The following is a 13,282-nucleotide window of genomic DNA, read 5'->3' as shown; positions in this document are numbered from 1 at the left end:
AATCTTCATCCAATGCAACTCATGAGGTTGTTATAAAAAAAAAAAAAAACAAAAACCAAACACACAAAAACTCCAAACCAAACAATTAACCTGCATTCTTTAGTCCTTAAAGAAACCCACCCTTCTTTCTCACATTCTGGAATGCCTGTCCTGTGCCTCCTCTGGAGCAAGGCATGCAACAAGCCTCATCTATCCATGACCACAATTCAGCAAGGCATTACAAACATGAGTAGTCCAAATGATCACACAAATTCTTCAAAGGCTTAAAACAAAATAAAGGCATAAATACTTTGATAGCATTTATTTAACATATTTTTTAAATCTAAACACTTAATTACCCTGATTTATGAGAATAATAAGTGATACCATCATGCATATCCTCCCAAAAGGGGAATTTTACTGCAGTTATTGTTTTGTTATCAAACCTCCTTTTTAATAAAAGCTGAAAGATAATTGATTTCTCAGAAGGCAAAGTTGGTCAATTTATACTGGTGCCCTAAATAACTTATTATCATTTATCCTTTTAAGTATCTTAATGACAAAAGCCCTGAAGACAAAGTTAGGAATAAAGAGAAGATGCAGCTTACCAGGACATTTTAGACCCACAGCTAGGTGCTCAGGTGGAATCTAAGGCCCAGACAAAGCATTGCATGGGGGACCCTATTTTACTGATAAATTTAATTTTATTTTCCTCTTTGGAGGATATTCAGTCATGCACAAATTGGGTTTTAAAAGCCATTAGGATCTCTGTCAATGTCAGTAAACAAATAAAACAAACAGCAGAGTGATTCCTCAGGGAAAACAAGTTTCAATTATGCCAACGCAGAGTGACAGATCTCTGCCAAGATTATCACAACAACATAATAGCACAGAAACTACTGCAAAATAACTAGTAAGCCTCTGTTCCTAGAAACCAAACTGAACTCTGAATGATTGGCCTAGTAGTCACAATTCTGTCCTGCTGAACCTTGCAGCAAATACAAATTCTTGCAGAACTACCACACCCAACATGAAAACACCACATTTCAGAGAGAAGCAGCAAGAAAGAAAGCAACAAAACACATTTGCTACACTTCAGAGCAGCTAAACCCAAAGAATAAGGCAAGCTGGCCCTTCACTGCCTCTGGAACGGGTTTAATAAACTTCTGGGCTACCACTACCAGGAAAGAAGGGTGGACAATATAAAAGTGGTAAAGCCCAATAGCAACCTCCCCTGTGAAAACAGCAAACAGATCTTAGCTCAGCTGCTTCTTGCCTGCCAGCTGTCTTAGGGCTTCTGCTCCACAACTTTCAAAATGTTTTTCTGCCTGCTTTCACTACCTCTGGAACTGATGGACTAGGTAGGGCTGATTTGTGCCTCCTAGCTGACTCCAATGCTCCTGACACAGATAATGTCTTTTGCATCAGGAATCAAAGACTGGACAGGAGACTTACTCTTTGCTAGGTCAGAAGATTCATATCTTGACTACATTATCAATTAATGCCATAAATGTAACTCAGATACTTCTATATAAATAAGTTAACATGAGAAAAGTAGGGGTGAATTTACAGAGCATTAGCTGTCTGGAACAAACCACTCATTACTATGCATTTACCCAACTATTAGTTCAGTCAGGTATCTACCAAGAGGGGAACAGGTCTAAAGTTTAAAACTGTTTAACACTTTTCCCTGGTTGTCTGCACACCCATCTTAACCCAGACCAATTCTTTCATAACAAATGCTAAGCATTATTCAGCATATCACTAACCTACTTACTAAAAGAAACTAACTTGATTAACACTGTGAAGTTTCTAATGTTGGTCAGACATGGCAAAATCTAAACTAGATCAGCTCGTGAATACAAACACACACAGATGACAGGAAAAAAAACCCAAACCATATGCAGAAGCTACATGAAGGGCAAAGCCTTTCATTCTCCTCCACTTCAAATGATTAGAATGGCTCGCTTCACTGAAACATATCCCAATAGGTAACAGCCTAGTGAACCCCAGCCATCACTGACTGACAACAGAATCTGAACTACTGTACTGGTGGGACTGGTCCATCCACACCACATGAAAGAGTGATCGTAGGTGAAACCAGTGTGTTGTTTCCAGAGGCAGATCTGCATGTGGCCAGAGCAGAGACAAGTTTCCCTGGTTAAGTTTCAGACACCTCTTAAAGATGAAGAGTAGGTCTCAAAAGAACTTAGCTGCATTTGCTGAATTTTAGGTTTACCTGTTATTTCAGACTCTCTCCAGAGGGTGAGTAAAATGCATTGATCACCGATTTCAGGGATTGTCTTCTTAATGCCAATATTGTGTGCTTTACTGAATGGTGGACGTTTGCTCTGAGATGTGTAATTGGATACATCTTATAAATAAATAAAGCCCATCATTTATGTATACAGGGGCATTAACAAAGACATTGTTCATCCATCACTAGCAGCGTTCTCAGCCAGCTGTGTTTGAATCTGTCAGGAGCTACCATCTACCCCCTATGGCAGTGCACAGAAAAACTTGAAATACAATGCTACTACAAAAAAAAAAATAAATAAAAAACCCCAAACAACCTAAACAACTGTAGCAAACATAATTCATGAATTCATTTTTTTTGACAGCTGAGAGAACCAGATTTAAACATCTTTTAATTAAAAGCTCCTTGCACAGTACCTAACCAACCAGTTTATTTTTTTCCTATTCAAAAATGAATTATTTTTTAGACAGCTGATACAGGATTCTAACTCCAGAAAGCATTTGCAGCTGCACATAGCACAGTGTCACCCTGTAATATTTGAGTCTGCTACAAATCTGTTATCTGCTGTGGAACATAGCAACTGATCTAATGAAATTCACTTAAAACAACAATTTCCACTGTAGAGTAGAAGGAAGGAAGACCCAAGAAGTTCACTTATGTGGGAAGACTGAGCATAAGGTACTTTCCCACCTAGAGCTGAGAAGTCAGCCCACACTACAGATGTTACTACTCACCAAACAACCCCCATTCTGCTTTGCACAGAGATCCAGCAAGAACTGAGTGATGTTAAAGTTCATCACCTGGCTCTTGTTTTTGGCCAAAACACTGCTTTCATTGGAAGGTACATAGTGGTGGGGGGGAGGGGAATCTATCTCTGAGATGAGACACAAATTACCATTATTTGTGTTTAGCCATTGTCAGGGGTCCCAGAAAGCCACAAGTCCTGCATCACTGCGTGTTTACAAACACAAAACTGATGCCTTCCCATAAAAGCAAGCAGATTAAGACAAGAAGTGAAAATGCAGACTCAAAGAGCATTGCCTGACTAGGTTCAGCAAGTGAGGCAGTGGAAGCAGTAACACAGGGCGAGCCTCTCCTGAGCAGTCCAACATCCCCTCTAATGGTCTTGGCACATAACTGTAGCTATTAAGAAAAATAATCACATAAGCAAACTTGCATCAATCAGAAGGTTAGTGCTGACAATTAGCACCAAAAGTCTGCTGCCACACCGTTTGTGCAAGGAGACTGGAGGCAGAAATTCAGCCTCCTGTTCCAGCAGGAGTAGGGTCAGATCAGACTGCCAGCGAGCCCAGATGCTGAAATCAATTGGGTGACTCCTGACCTCAGCAATTTTGGATCTGGCTACACTTCAACTGGATGGTAACAATGTGCCTGCGTCAGTGCAGAATTTTGCTGGCTCACGTGCTGCCAAGTCCAAAATCAGAATCTGACATTCCAGTTTGAGGCTGAAACTCAACTTTTTCGTGGAAATTTGCAGTAACGTACACAACCCTGGTCTGGACCCCAAGCTCCAGGCACTCTCTGACTTTCAAAACTCCTAAAAGACATTTCCAGGCTTCATCCAAACAGCTTCATAATGTCTTTCTCATCACAAGTGAATCCATAAATAAAACAGAACAATAGAACATGCATTCAAAGAGCAGCTGATTATGCACATGAACCCATGCCAGCTATAAGCATGATTGCAAAGAACTGCAATTTACAATTTGCAAGCAACAAGGAAAGAATCAGCCCCTCCTTTATTTCTCTGATTAACTCCAAATACTATAATTTCAAAGAAAGTATTTTCTAGCTTTTTCATTCAAGAAAAACAAAGCAGAAATATATGATTATTTTGTCCCATTTATAAAACAAATGTTCCCAAATCATCCTCCTTGCATATTAACTCTTCTAAAATTCATGCTAATGTTGCTTATTCATATAAAGACTGTGAAATTAAACTCCTGCTACGGTAAAAGGTTTCTCTTCTCTAGACTCTTTTAAGTATGAAAATGTAGAAGGTACTGAGCACCCTTTTATGTCCCTGTGAGTTCCAGGACTGGGTCCAAAGGCACTGGGTTCTCTACCTCATTATGCTGCATCACTTCTGACATCTCCAAGTACTTCACAACAGGGGAGAAAAGGCTGCCATAAACCAGCCTTCAGCATATTAGACAATATCTACCTTATTGAGGCAAAAGTAATGTAAACAGGAATACAGTTTTCTTTTTTCTTTAAATTCAGACCACTACAACTGTCTGAGTGAACAGGTTACAAGCTTGAAGCCAAATAGTCAAGAAAATTGAGCCACCTTTACAATTCTAAGAACAATAAAGTAATTCTTAGGAGTTATTCAAAACCCTCTTTGTAGAAGTGTTTCTGACTTTCACTTCAAACCATCAGCTAATTTATTGCAGAGAGAAGTAAGCCATATCTGCCATATAGGTTGGCTGTTGTCTTTCTTATAAGCAAAGTTTTCATATTTTGCAACATGCTTTAATTTCACTGAGGAGTTCAACTGCTCAACTGTATCTCAGAAATTTTCCAGATGTAGAATTTATTCTTATATTTTCAAATGCACTGCCTGGGGAAGGAAAACAACTTTTAAGGATAGAATTGATCATCAGCCTTTAAGTCTGCAGCTAGTATCATACCAGCTGCAATTCAAAGGGGGAAAAAGCCTCGATTTTCTCAGCAGCAATGATAAATATGGCTAATATTCCTGACATTCATGCTACTTCCATAGATAAAGTCTCTACAATGACGTAGGGGAGAACAGGCATGGTTTTTCTTGCTCACACTACTATAAGGCAAGAATAATACCACTAAAATGAGTGGCTATGCACATACCAAAGTAAAAGAGTAGCAATGGTATCTGTAGTCGAGGCTCCTATGCTACTGGTAAGTCTAGGTCCCTTATGTCCTCGAGAAACTTCTAATAGCAGAAATTGTTCCTCATGAGGATACTGAATTTAGTTTTCCTAACAACCTGCTTCAAGAGAAACAAAACTTTGTTATTTCATAATGCAAAACTTAAATCATCTAAGTCTGAAAAACCTCTTAGTCTGCCTCACCTCACATCTGAATTTAAAATTTAAAGCTGACATCTTTTTGATGAATTTTAGGGGAAAAAAAAAAAACCAAACAAAAGAACCCTCATGTATCTAGATCCTCTTCTAACAGCACTTTAAATTACTGCACATCACCCAAAAAATACACACACCCTGAGATGTGCTAGAGGAAACAAAGTCTTCTTAAGTTACAAGCCCACAGACGATTCAACTTCATTGACTTCAGCAGAGTTACACAGCAAGGAAAATTGTTACATGAATGGTAAAGACTTACTTGGGAACAAGCAGATCAATAGTCATAACACTGTTGTAACAGACATTGACACACTGGTAACAAGACTTAAAATATTTGCACTTCTTGTAGCAATACTGCAGAGCTGCCATTGTTTAGCGAGTTCATGTGACTTCCCCCCCACAGATCTCTATTTGATAGAATATTTTGATGAAGCCTGGGATGAATTCCAATGGTAATGTCTCAAAGGAAAAAAAAAATCCACAACTCAGCACTAGAGCAAGGGGGGGACGGAGAGGAGGGGAAAGCATCAGATCCAGACCAAAACTTTAAGACAAATTAGGACCACTGAAAAAGATCACTTAAAATCTGTTTGGTCAAGACTGAAAATGTATTTGGGGAAAAGTCCTCTCCTAAAGGCACTATTCCCAGGAGTAATTTAACAAACCCTTTCTGCCTCGTACTTGTGAAAATTCTTGGTTCAGAATGAATTCCTTAAAGAAAAAATAAGTAATATATTTAATGCATTAGTGAGGTAAAATGAGTTCACGTACCAATGGAACTGGCTTACATCAGGCTTATTTTGTTGTTGTGTTTTTTTTTTTTTAATTCCCATTCAAAATCCTGCTTTTTTCTTACCCAAATTTTGGATATGGCAAGAACTGAAACATAAAAACAGTCTGTGGGGGAAAAAAAAACTAATCACCACAAAAACTGTTCGGCAGTTGTCCAAACATCCAGAAAGTGGCTAAGGCTCCAATTAAAGGCCACAAGAAAGCACAACTTGCTTTGACTTACTCCACGCTCCTCCCATTACTCATAGATTCTTGGCAACACCTCTGCCCTTACCTTCCACTTCAGAATCCTGTCATTCAGCAAATAAACATGAAATCCAGAACCAATGTGACAAATTAACTGATTCTCAAAAAATATTCTGAAGCAGGTGGCACCAGTCTGAAAACAAAACCTAGAGGAAATCCAAACTGGGCATTTGAAATCCAGCCATCACATTCAGCTATTAATAACCTACCTACAGAGAGCTCCAAAAATGTAAAAGGTCAGAATGGACCATCTGCTTAAACGAGAGACCACACAGCTTTCACACACTGATCCCCCATCCAGCACAGCTCCATGCTCAGTGAGGTACAGTAATCTGAACAAGACACAGAACCTCAACTGAAGGACTCAGAGTGACAGAGAATTTACTGTTTCTCTTTGGTTTTAACACTTTTGAATTTAAATATTTGCACTTTTCCCATAATTTAGCTCTTCAGTCATTAAAATTCTAGTCACTTGATCTTTGTGGATTTAGCTTTCTGGTTAGAGTGTCACTACAGAATTGGGCTTCCTCTTCACGTGTTGGCATTATGGACCACAATCAAACTGTCCCTCTTTTTGATAAGCTAAGGATATTAAGTTCATAAGAACTCCTGATAAATCACAGAGAACCTTGCACTAGGAACCTGCCTGGCTTCTCAGGGAGATGTTCCAGTTTTGAAGGTCTGTAGCCCCACCAGACACATGCTCTGCAGAGTCAGGTGCCCATCACAGGAAGCCCCAGAGCTCAGGAGGGTTCTGCACTGAGGTACACATCTCTGGGAGCTCTGGAAACACAAACGTAGAATTTGTGCTGCTCAGTTCCTGGGACTGGAGGTGAAGCATTCACCCAAAGCCAGAAATATGCAAGATATTCTAGAAGTTGTTGGGGCTTTGTTGCTGTTTGGTTTGGGATTTTTTGTTTTGCTCTTTAAAGGGTCACTACTACCTTAAGCATTTTCCATACACTAAAAATGACTTTTTTTTTTTTTTTTTAATTTACTCTGTTGCTAGCACTGCTGCACAGCTCAGTATTTTGTCTAAATATTCTGATACACAAGAAAGTCAAGCTTGAAACTCGGCAAAACAGAGACTCTCCCATGCCTATCACAACTCTGATGTGTATCATTACCAGATGTGGATTTACAGATCAGATACCAGTAAATAATGTTTGCCACTCAGTTATTTAGGACCACAAAAAAACCCACTGTTTCAGTTTTAAAGACTGTTTGTCCTCATACATAGCAGTATTCAGCTTTACAAATCTTCTAAGGGAAACAGAAAAATCACATTGGCAAATCAACATATGACACTATCCACTGAAGGTTAAAATGAGAAAAGAAAGGAAGGAGATAAATGAGCCACCCAAGGTCACACAAAATCAGTAGAACAACCAAGAATAGAACAAAGGCCTCTTCATTACTTAGATCACAAATGCATTCGATTCTGCATTAGTTAATCTGCAGAGTCTGTGCATCAGTAGCAAGACATGTCCACAGGAGAAATATACTAATAATCAGCTGCAAGTTCAGCATTACCTAAAGCCACAGGATATAATTAAAATGTACAGGGTGCAACAACCTGACCTTGAATGTCACTTGAGTGAGGACAGGAAAGAACATCCCACCAGGTACTTTGATTTTAGGGAAACCCAAACCACCAAAAATCATTTTGGGATGTAGATTTGCACATCAGAGGTCTACCAGATCTCAGGACTGCTCTGCTTCCCTAAGCACTGGTCCTTGCATCATATCAACAACACAATAACAAACACAACAGAAAAGAGTCTAGGCCCAAGTATCACTTTACTGTTTGCAAAAAATAAGCCAGCTGAATAACAGAAAAGAACTTACAAAATAAGGCATTTTGGGTGTTTTCTTTACAAGATTTTTCAAAAGAATTATTACAACTCTTTTGGCATCCACAAATACTGCCTGTGGCTGCTCTTCTCCTAATCCTGTATGACTGTTTTGTGCTCGGTGCTTGATTTTTCTTTTTAATGCCTCCTACTCGCCTCAATAGAAATAACTTACAGGTTGTAAAGTACTTTCCAAGAATAAAATTAATTTATAGGAGGTTGTATCTGCTCACAAAACACTAGGTTGAGGTTGCAGAAAATCTGTTGATATTGTTCAAGCAAGTTCCATAAACCAAAGAGGAAAGCTAATCCACTGAGTAGGAAATATTTGCTCCCTTTTCTTCCTAAAAACGATACCAAACTTACTCACAGAAAATACCCACACCTTCTAGATGGGACTGTGGTGGATTACTTCTCCAAATCTCTTTCTTTCTGTACCTACAGAACACAGCACTGGGGACCACTTGTACCAGTTGAGGCTCTGAGCACTACTGAAGTGTTCTGTTATTAATAAACCTCCCTCTTTCCAAGTGGATTATCTATAAATTGGTTTTGTGACCTTCTGGCAGGCCAGAACTAAACAGGGGGTTTTCTCCTTTGACTGAAAGATAAAGGCTACAGGAAGATGAACAGAGAGAAGCAATTAGTATTTCCTAATAATTGTCATGCTGAATGGGAGAAGTGCTACGTTTCTCAGGGTTTCTGCAGGGAAAGGTTCCAGGTAACCATTCATTCACGGGGCTGGGTTCATGTAAATCAGATGCTGTTGCCAAGCAACTATAGGTGCTAAGGAATGAAATACAGTCTACAGAAACCTAATAGCCTGAAGAGAAAAAGAACTACACTCTGAGATTTATGGCATATATAAAACGAAAAAAGTCATTCTCCCCCACACAAAGAACACAGATACTTTATTATAAATGTTCTTAGCATGTTTTTCTAAGGCATAATTAAGCAATAAAATCCCTACTCCACCCCAAATCAAACAGCTAAATTCTTTTATTTTTCTAATGCCTTTTCATTAAGCTTTCTAGAAATAGATCTTGAGAAATTAGCTACCAAGACAAAAGCTAAAATTTAACCCAAAGATCTTTCTTTTGCACAAGAAAAATGCTAGCTATACAGAGATCACTGCAACTGCCAATAAGCTATCTACTTTACCTTCTTATGTTTTTACACCATGCTCATTAACATTGCATCTGATCATCAGAAATTCTCTTTAAGCTTATTAAGATTTTAAAATATTTTTAGCAAGTTAATTAGAATACATTAACAGAGCTCATCTGTGCTCACCCATCATGCATATTTTATTTTATTCAGGCAAATTACTTTTAAATGAAGTATTAGACCTAGGAAGGGTATACTGCTGGGTACTGAACAATACAACCCCTTAGTACAAACACCTACTCCCAAACACCCTAATAACTTCCTACTACTGAAAAGTGGGGAGATTTTCTGATGGCACAGAGGTGGTTTTTTTTAGTGTCTGCCATTATCACAATCCACTCCTGGTGAACCATCCTAGTATCCGAACCATCCTTAGTTGCCATCATGTTCCCATACATAAAGCCAAGAGACCACTGCAATGGGAACTGAAGGTCCAGGTAAGGAGAATGAAAGGTCTTTATATCCACACACTGAAGTTCAAAGGCTTTCACAAATTCATGTTTGCTGTTTTTTTTTTTTCTTCTGCTGACAGTCTCTAAAGATATTATTTGATTTTAAGGCAGGAGCTCTATTAGAAGATCTGGCATTGTGTGGAACAAGTTTCTAACAGTCAGAGATACACAGATTTGGCAGGACAGCAAGAACAGCTCACAAAGAACAAACCTGAAATACCCTTTGCTTTAGCTAGCATTATAAATTCCTCCCTTTAATGTGCACTAAATGTCACCAGATTCAATCACATAAAATTAAATAACAGTTTATGAGGAAAAGGGAGACAGCAAAAGCTACCTTGGGGTATTTTCAGCAGGCTACTTCCAGAATTTTTCACTTAAGTGAGATGAAGTCCATCACTAGACACTGAAAAGTAACTACAATACTACTGTAAAAAGACATTCCTCAAGCTCCTGCTGTACATTCATCCGATGTTAAATGTGACATCTTTGAAATTGTTCCTTTAGCATCCATACAGCCCAAATCCTTCCTACCTAAGGAAGAATGGAAAAATCACACTAATTTCATCAACAGTTTTCAAGCTAAGTGGTGACTTTGAGAGATTTGCATAAATAAAAGGATGAACAAAGTTTGCCCACCTCATGCTTGATTCAGATTTTGCACTTTTGCTGCATTTCAATTAACCTGACACAGATTGCAGAGCTGACATATTTGATTCAGATAGAAAATACTCTTTAAAAAACAACAGGTCTGAAGCTTGTGATGAGTGATCACACAATCCATAAGAAAAGAAATGTTTAAATCTCAGTCACCACACATTTCGTGATCTGCATCATTAACGCTGTCTGCTTTGAGGGATTTTGATAATTTCTTTTAAAATATCTAAGAGTTCTTTACATCCAAGTCACTGATACCTTTTAACCAATGATCATGATTTAGGTATGCTTTGGGCCCATATCATTCCCAGTGATGTTAATCTCTTCAGTCCTGGAGGCTGCTCTTGTATAAACTACTGTCAGACTCCCCATGTTTTCTCCCACTGATGAACCCCAAAACTTGACACATTTCATTTGGCATTTGGCTGAACACATCAGCCACACTGACACAGGGGAAGTATCACAACTGGTTGTTTTATAGTAAGCTCTTCCAAAGGTCAAGAGAAGAGAACTATATTGATGGGTGGAGTCTCTTTTCTGTGAATAAATCACTATCAATCACACTGAATCTCACTACCGTTTTCCTTCTTTTTCTCCATTTATTAACCAACTCAAACATCAAAAGCATAAGCTGCAGTCTGCAATTTCTCCTCTAGCTTGACCAAGGAGAATTTTTGCCTTTTAAAGGAATTCTCTGCCTTCAACAGCTGGAGCAGAGATTTTACCTCCCTGACACAGAGCTGGAGTCACTTGCAGCTGCCTTGGCTGCAAGGGTCAGCCAAGATCCCTTCCTGGCACTCATTGCATGCTGAGTAATGAGCGAAACAAACCCAACATCCTATTTGTTGGCATTAAAGAACACAAACTGCCTTGTTTTTTTTCTGTAACATTTAAGCAGAGATGTGTCCTATCCTAAGGAAAGCACCCACCTAGAAATCGATATAAATTTCTAGTAGCATCCTAATTGCAAAGAGTAGGGCTTGAATGAGCAATGAATGCAAACCAACATTTTAATGTCACTTAGAGTGACCAAAGACACTGAAATATGGTTACAATTAAGAGTATTCTCCAGCAAAAGGAGGGGGGGAAAGTAAAGCATGACCACCAGACAACAGTAAAATACAAGGCAATTTAGCAAAGCACATTTTGCCATTGGCCTGGTGCGTGCTTGTTGTTCCCACAACGGACACAGTGACTCAGTTGTCCAAGCCAGCAAGATTTTAACAAATCCCTCTAACACTGCTGCTAGAACTGCATCTGCAGCACAGCTCTGCTCAGCTTACCTGGCTCAGGATTTTTATGAGAACCTGGAGGTCTCCACTGCTTACAGAAATGTCGCAGATAACTCAGCCACCCCAAGAGCAGCATGGAGCAAACCAATCCCCCTAATTCCCCATGTGACTCTGCCACCCTTCTAGAGAAGTCTGAGCTACCTTTATTAGAGTGGTAAAACTCCAACTCTTTGCCTTCTGTGTTTCCCTTCTCCAAAATTCACAGCACAGAGGATAAAATCTTATCTTTGCATTTTCTTCTACAGAGGTGAAAACCTTTCATTACCTATAACTCGGCCCCATCTAAGTTTGGGGCATCACTAAACAGCCACTGACTCTACTAATCCAAATGCACAACATCTTTTCCAAGTTCCTCACAGTTAACACATTAAGTGGCAATAAAGGGTGCAATGACTTTCCAAGGGCATGTACCTGTTTAATTATTCAAAAGAAAATTGACTCAGGCACCATGGTAAGAAATACTAAAATATGCAAATGAAGTAAATTATGGGGGAAAGCAGCAAAAAAATAAAAAGGATGCTGGTGAGAGGAACATATGGGGGCAAATTCTCATTTGTGTACCTGAGTTTCTCTATATACTTGTTTAGAAGAAGAAAAGGTTGTGAAGTGACAGAGAAATTCTTATTTACTCATTTCAGTATTCTGACTAGGGTCTCAAAACAACCTAACCATGCCCAGAATTTCCTAAGAGAGTGTTATTTTCACCTATACACATGAAGCAATTTCAGAAAAAGCAATGTTTACACCTTTCTAGACAATCAAATCTTACTGCTGGGAAAACAGTTGTTTCAACAGAGGCTGTATAGAAGAGGAGAAAAGGTGCAGGGTATGATGCATGTTTATTCTAAATTAAGGGCCTGAAATAACTCACTAAAATAATAAGAACAGGTTAAAAGAAAGATACCATAACACCAATTCCAGTTATTTGTCCATAATACATAAATAGCCTATTAAAATGAGGAGCATTTGGTATTAGCTTGGACCAAAGTAAATGTCTTTCCAGTCAAGACATCTAGTGAATTGAATGTCCCTTGTAAACAGGTGTTACTGTGTTATATTTTCATCCAAACTGCTGAGAATAAGCTAGAAGAAAATGACAAAGTAAATTGAACAAGAAAGTGTCTGATCTTGATGAATAATTCAATGATGCAACGCAACAAATACTGATTTTTTTTTTCCTGGTAAAGGCAGTTTACCATTGTCCTTTGCTTAGAAAAATGACCTTCTCATGGTAATTATGCTTTTGTCTTTAGGCACTGTGTGACAGTCTCAGTAATACTCATGATTCCAGTTCACAGCTCTGTTGCTGATCTCAAAGCACTCCATTCCTGCTCCATCATCTAATTTTTTTTTTAATAAAACAATCCAACTACTGAAGAACTTCAACTATAGTATTAGGAACCCTGGTCACTGACTGGTTTTTAACTATTTTGGTCACTGTTTTTGGTTCTTAAAAAGCATTATCGAGTATCTTTTAATAGAGCTCACAGAGTCACAACCT

The 13,282-nt window shown here is 38.6% G+C and overlaps 1 protein-coding gene across 1 annotated transcript in view; it reads right to left on the bottom strand.

Annotated features, from left to right (window-relative positions):
* Positions 1 to 13,282, bottom strand: part of XYLB (xylulokinase) — a 79,803-nt gene that overhangs the window by 15,098 nt on the left and 51,423 nt on the right. The window lies entirely within an intron of this gene.

This window comes from Indicator indicator, chromosome 20 (assembly GCF_027791375.1).
Source record: "Indicator indicator isolate 239-I01 chromosome 20, UM_Iind_1.1, whole genome shotgun sequence".
NCBI classification, from domain to species: Eukaryota; Metazoa; Chordata; class Aves; order Piciformes; family Indicatoridae; genus Indicator; species Indicator indicator.
Note: the sequence above shows the minus strand (reverse complement) of the source record. Positions and strands in the feature narration are given on the sequence as shown.